This window comes from Spea bombifrons, chromosome 11 (genome assembly GCF_027358695.1).
Source record: "Spea bombifrons isolate aSpeBom1 chromosome 11, aSpeBom1.2.pri, whole genome shotgun sequence".
Lineage (NCBI taxonomy): Eukaryota > Metazoa > Chordata > Amphibia > Anura > Pelobatidae > Spea > Spea bombifrons.
This window is the reverse complement of record NC_071097.1, coordinates 6,289,923-6,295,922: the sequence shown is the minus strand read 5'-3', so window position 1 is coordinate 6,295,922 and position 6,000 is coordinate 6,289,923.

Here is a 6,000-nt window from a genome sequence, read left to right as displayed (position 1 = left end):
GTACTATACAAGCTCCGACTATGTCCTCTAATCACCTAAATTTTGTGACGCTTAATATAAGGGGCTTAGATAAACCAGAGCAACGCTCTAAACTTTGCTCCTTTCTCCGTTCTTCTAAATCCCACATTGCTTTTATTCAGGAGACCCATTTTAAGCGGGGCTCTGAACATAGGCTCTATGATCGGACCTTTTCTCACGCCTTTTTTTCTAGCTACCCTTCCTCGAAAACTAAAGGTGTGGCTCTCCTTATACATAAAGTGGTCCGCTTCCAACTTCTAGACGAATGGACGGACGACGAGGGGCGCTGCGTGTTTGTCAAAGGCTATGTGGGTTCCCAGAAGGTCACCCTGGCGAATCTGTATGCCCCTAATAAATCTCAGGGCCGATCCATCATTGCAATACTTAATAAACTGGCGGACTTCCAGGAGGGGGTTACTGTCCTGGGTGGGGACTTTAATATGGTTTTTGACCCTCTAGTGGATACTTCCTCTGGTAGGTCGCACCTCCCGTACTCTTATATTCGCAGGGTTCTCAAACACCTTAAATTCAACCAGCTTATTGATGCTTGGCGTACCCTGCATCCTGAGGAGAGGGATTATACACACTTTTCCGCTCCCCATGCCACCTACTCCAGGATAGACACCTTCTTCATTTCCCACTTCCATCTCTCCTTCCTGCGCTCTGCTGTGATAGGCCCTTCTACTATTAGCGATCATGCCCCGGTGTTCATACAGCTTTCCCTGTTTGCTCTTCCCAGGCCCCGTGGAGTTGGAGGCTTAATGAGTCTTTGTTGGATGATCCCGGCAATTTGTCGGCTCTGTCGTCCCATATCACTAACTACTTCACTGAAAATACCACTCCGGACGTTCCTACCGCAGTCGTATGGGAGGCCCATAAGGCAGTTGTGAGGGGGTGCCTGATTGGTATGGGGGCCACGGCTAAACGGCAGCATTCGGATGCTGTCCTGTCTCTGATTAAACAAATTGAGTCCCTTGAACTGCGGCACAAGGCCACTCTCCTTCCGGCGCTTCAGCTTCAGCTTACCACTCTTCGCGCTCGGCTGGCGACTATGCTAGACACCCGTATCAAACGTAACTTTTTGCTGATGCGACATCTTTTTTATGAGTTCGGGGACAAGCCGGGCAAGTTGCTGGGTAGGGCTTTGAGGGCGAAAAGGGCTCAAACTTATCTAACTAGGATCCGAGATCGGCATAACAAGCTGCATTTCCACTCATAAAATTGCTGAGTGTTTCCAACAATACTATTCCTCCCTTTATAACCTCCCCCCTGAATCTCCCCTGGCCTGGATCTCCATACTGCCACCTCCGACTTCTTGGGCGCACACCTTACCCGGGTTGTTACTGCGGAGGATAGTGCGGGTTTAGAGGATCCGATTGTGACAGAACCCTCCATCACTGGGGTCCCTGGAGAGGCCTGAGAGCCAGCCTCCTCCCTATCGACTATGGGCCCAGGCCTTGTAGAGACTTCTGTGTGTGGATACAGGGGTTCAGTTTCTGCTGATGTACCCCATGTTTTAGCACTCAGTGTCTCAAAACTGTAATGTCAGCTGGACATCCTGTGGTAAGAAGAAGGCTGATTTTATGACAAGACACGGAGGCTCCTATTGCTTAACTCTTTCTTTACTGGAACAAATAGCAGCAATAAAGTTTAACAGAAAAAACAAAGTACACAATATGTGGCCCCAACAGCCAATCACCATACAGCATGCACTATAACATAAGTCTGCTCCCGGAAATCATCCTCTTTCTTTGCTGCTCACTGGATCAGATAAGTACAATCCAGTGTATTTCGTTATTCTCCGTGTGGTCATTTTGATTTATATATATATTTCATTTGATTGCTTATTTTCTATTATTGCTCCGTTTCTGTTGTTTGCCTGTCTTTATTGCAGGTCCATATTTTATTATTATTTATTATTATTTTTATTATTCCCTTGGTTTGTTCCCCTTTTGGGTTTCTCCCTGTTCGTTTAACCTCCATTTTATTTGGTTTCCCTCCCCGTTTCGGGCTCCGGTTTCGGTCCTCGGTACTTACCTTTTCCTCTCAGTATGTCCCTCATCTTGTTCCCGTCTCCCGGCTAACTTGCTGAGGCCTTTTCTCCCTTCCTTGCGTATCTGGTACGCTGTACTGTTCTTCCGCGCATGCGCGCGACTGCCGCGTCTCTTCTATTTCTTCGCGGTCTTTCCTCCACGCGGCTCAGTTCGTTCGCGACTGTTCTCCGCGGTGGTTCTCCGTCGTCCTCAGTCTCCCGGACCTCGTTTTTTGCTCGCCCAGGCAGGGGTAAGCTCCCAACCTGGTGCTTTTCTTAGATCTCAGTTCACCTCCCGGTTTTGCGGTTTATAGTTTTGGGACACTCGTTTTGGCTGCTTTGCAGGTGTTTGAGTCTTGCTAACGGCTCATCATTATTTCATTATTATTTGATTAATTATTAGTTATTGCTATCAAACCCCTGTGGGTTTCTGTATCATTAATATGCCTAAGCCTGTAAAAGAGGTGCCTTCTCAGGCTGATCATGTTCTATCCCTTGAGGATTTAGATGCAGAACCTATTTTGCCTGTGCCTAGTGGGAGTAGTAATCTCCCCTCTACTGCTGGGCCTCAGATGGAATTTCAAAAATCTGTGTCTGATGCTATAATAGCGGCTATGGGATCTATGACATCTACTTTGTCTCAGTCTATTGCCCAGGCAATTAATACCTGCTCTCTCCAAGGTGCGTTGGCACCTCCTAAATTGACGGCACATAAAAAGGCAGTGGCCAAACTAAAACACCTTGATCCTCCGACCTCCAGAATTACTGATCATGGCGATGCTCATACCGCCCTAGATAGCGTGGTATCAGCACGCAAGAGAGCCTATCCGCGCCAGGCAGAACGGGCGCGGCGGTGGAAGTGTGCCAAGACACTCACCGAGGTCTCGGATTCGGAGCCTGACTCCGCTGAGGAGGTCGTGCCAATTGAGGATTCCTCTGATTCTGAGGAGGATTTGGATGAGGAACCTTTTGATTCCTTGGAACCAGGTTCCCCCAAACAAGAGGACCCTGGGGTCTCTCACTCTTCCTCCTCTCCAGGGATTGTAGACCCTCAAGGTGACTGTCTCTTTGATCCGGAAAGTCTCCATCACCCCCGTTCATCCGAATGGGTTCCATCTACCCACATTGCCCAATATCTTGAAAAGTGGGTCAGACGCCCTCTTTCTAAATCCGCGAGAAATAAATTACGTGCGGAATGCCCACGCCCTATCGTCCCCAATAAAGTATGTGAAACCCCTTCAGTGGATCCCAAAATGGTCCAGTATTTGGCCAAATCTGGCTGGAACCCTAGGAAGGGTTTAGAGTCTGCCCTTAGGTCCTGCCAAGATAAGCACCTAGATGTCTTTGGCCCATTGACAAAATTGTTTGAACTGGCATCCCATGCCAAAGAGAAAGGGGAATCTGTAGACCCAGACACCCTCTTGGGGTGGATCCAGAGGGCAATTTGTATAGCAGGGAATGTTAATACTTCCTTCTGCATCGAGAGACGTAAGGCCATCCTTCTGAAGGTGGAGCCTAAATTGGCCAATCTCGCCTTATCGGAGGCGGGTAAAGATGCGCAGGGTCTTCTGTTTGGGGATTCATTCATTAAAGAATTAGGCCAATTTGTTGGGGCTTTCACGGCATTGGACAAAGCACAATCGTCCATGAAACGGGTTTTTGAACCGCGGGTTTCCACCAGGGCCGGCAGATTTAGGGGCCGTCTGGCCGGCCGTAATGCCTTCAGTTCCTCCAGAACTTCCAGAGGCTCCTTCACGCAACTTCCTCCACGACGGGAGTTTAAGCAACCTTCACCGTTCTTCCCTTCTCGAGCCAGACCATGGCGATCCAGGGGTTCCGGAAGAGGTCATCGACGTCCCTATGGTGAGTACGTTATTAACCACTCCTTCTTCCCCGATTCAGGTGGGCGGTCGTCTCCGTCATTTTTTCCGATCTTGGAGAGACCTTACGGCGGACTCATGGGTCCTAGATTGTGTCCGAGGCTATTCGATAGAGTTGGTATCTCACCCATATCAGCGGGTCCTCCCCTCTCCCATTCTGTTTTCTCAACAGGACCAGGTGCTCATAGACACCGAATTGACCACGCTGTTGGCAAAAGGCGCTATAGAAACGGCCTCAGACGACGCACCAGGTTATGTCAGCAACATGTTTCTGGTCCAAAAGAAGGGCGGCGGATTCCGCCCGGTAATCAATTTGCGTTCTCTGAACCTTTTGGTCCGTTACAGGCATTTCAAGATGGAGGGGATTCATCTACTCCGCGACCTCCTCTTAAGGCACGATTGGATGGTGAAGTTGGATCTGCAGGATGCCTATCTCACGGTCCCCATAGCGGATCAGTCTCGGGATCTCCTGCAGTTCTATTGGAAAGCGCAGAAATGGCGCTTTACATGTCTTCCGTTTGGACTCTCATCGGCTCCATGGTGCTTCACCAAGTTGCTTCGTCCTGTGGTGTCATGGCTTCGCATGCAAGGGGTGAGACTTATCATTTACTTGGACGATATTCTCATCATGGCGCAGGATCGTCACACTCTGCTGTCTCATCTGCACTTGGCGATCTCGTTCCTTTCGGATTTGGGTTTCCTCATCAACGAGGAGAAATCCTGTATGACACCTTCCCGCAGGATGGAGTTTTTGGGCTTCATGGTGGATGCGGATCAGGAGATGCTCAGTCTTCCGCCTTCCAAGGTTCGCTCTATCCGCAAGGAACTGTCTCGCGCTCTGCGACGTCCGTCCATCTCCATTCGTTGCCTGGCCAGGATTGTGGGTTTGCTCACGTCTTCGATCCAAGCGGTTTTCCGGCTCCGCTCCACTATCGGGCGCTCCAACGCTTGAAAATCACTCACCTTCCCGGCGGAGCATCCTATACGGATCTCATTTCTCTGGACACCGATTCGCGGGTCGAGCTGCGGTGGTGGATCCGGAATCTGGAGGCGTGGAACGGCAAGGCCATCGTGGGTCCCCGTCCGGATTTTACCATCGATTCGGATGCCAGCCTGCATGGCTGGGGTGCTCATTGCGAGGGACTCACTACAGGAGGCAGATGGTCCCCCGAGGAAGCTGGTCTTCACATCAACTCGCTGGAATTACTGGCCGGGTCCTTTGCTGTCCGCAGTTTTTCCAAAGATCGGGCCAATGTTTGCATCAGACTCCGGATGGACAATGTTTCCGCGGTGCGGTACGTCAACCATTTCGGCGGTACCCACTCCAAGACCCTAGCGGATTTGGCTCATCAGTTCTGGGACTTCTGTCTCGACAGGAACATTGTGATCCAGGCGGAGTATCTTCCCGGTTTACACAATTCCGTGGCCGACTGGTATTCTCGTTATCTACGGGATTCCAGCGACTGGAGGTTGGATCCAACGGTGTTCCACTCTATCAGGTCGCTCTGGGGTCCTTTCTCTACGGACCTGTTCGCCTCCAGGCTCAACGCTCAACTTCCGCGGTATTTCAGCTGGAGGCCGGATCCAGACGCGCTCGCGGTGGATGCGTTCACACAGGACTGGGCCGGCGGCACCCAGTATGCTTTTCCTCCGTTTTCCATGATTCCTCGCACCTTACTCCAAGTTCGCCGCCAGGGTGTTCGACTAGTGCTCATCACCCCGCTTTGGAGGTCGCAGCCATGGTTTCCTCCACTGTTGGAGCTGGCGATCGATCTACCCAGGTTGTTGCCCCACTCTCCTCTCCTTCTGCTGAACCCGGAGGGCCATTCCCATCCGCTGATTCTGGACGGGTCGCTACGCCTGGTGGCGTGGCTGCTTTCCGGGGACCTTGGGCTGTCCACGGAATTTCGGACACGACTTCGCGCCTCTTGGCAGCGTCATGGGCCCTGGGAACCAGGAAAGCTTATCAATCAGCTTGGGGAATTTGGTCTGGTTGGTGCTTGGCTCGGGGTTTGGATCCCGCTTCTGCACCTTTAAATGCGGTTCTCCAATTTCTTTCATCCCTCTTTG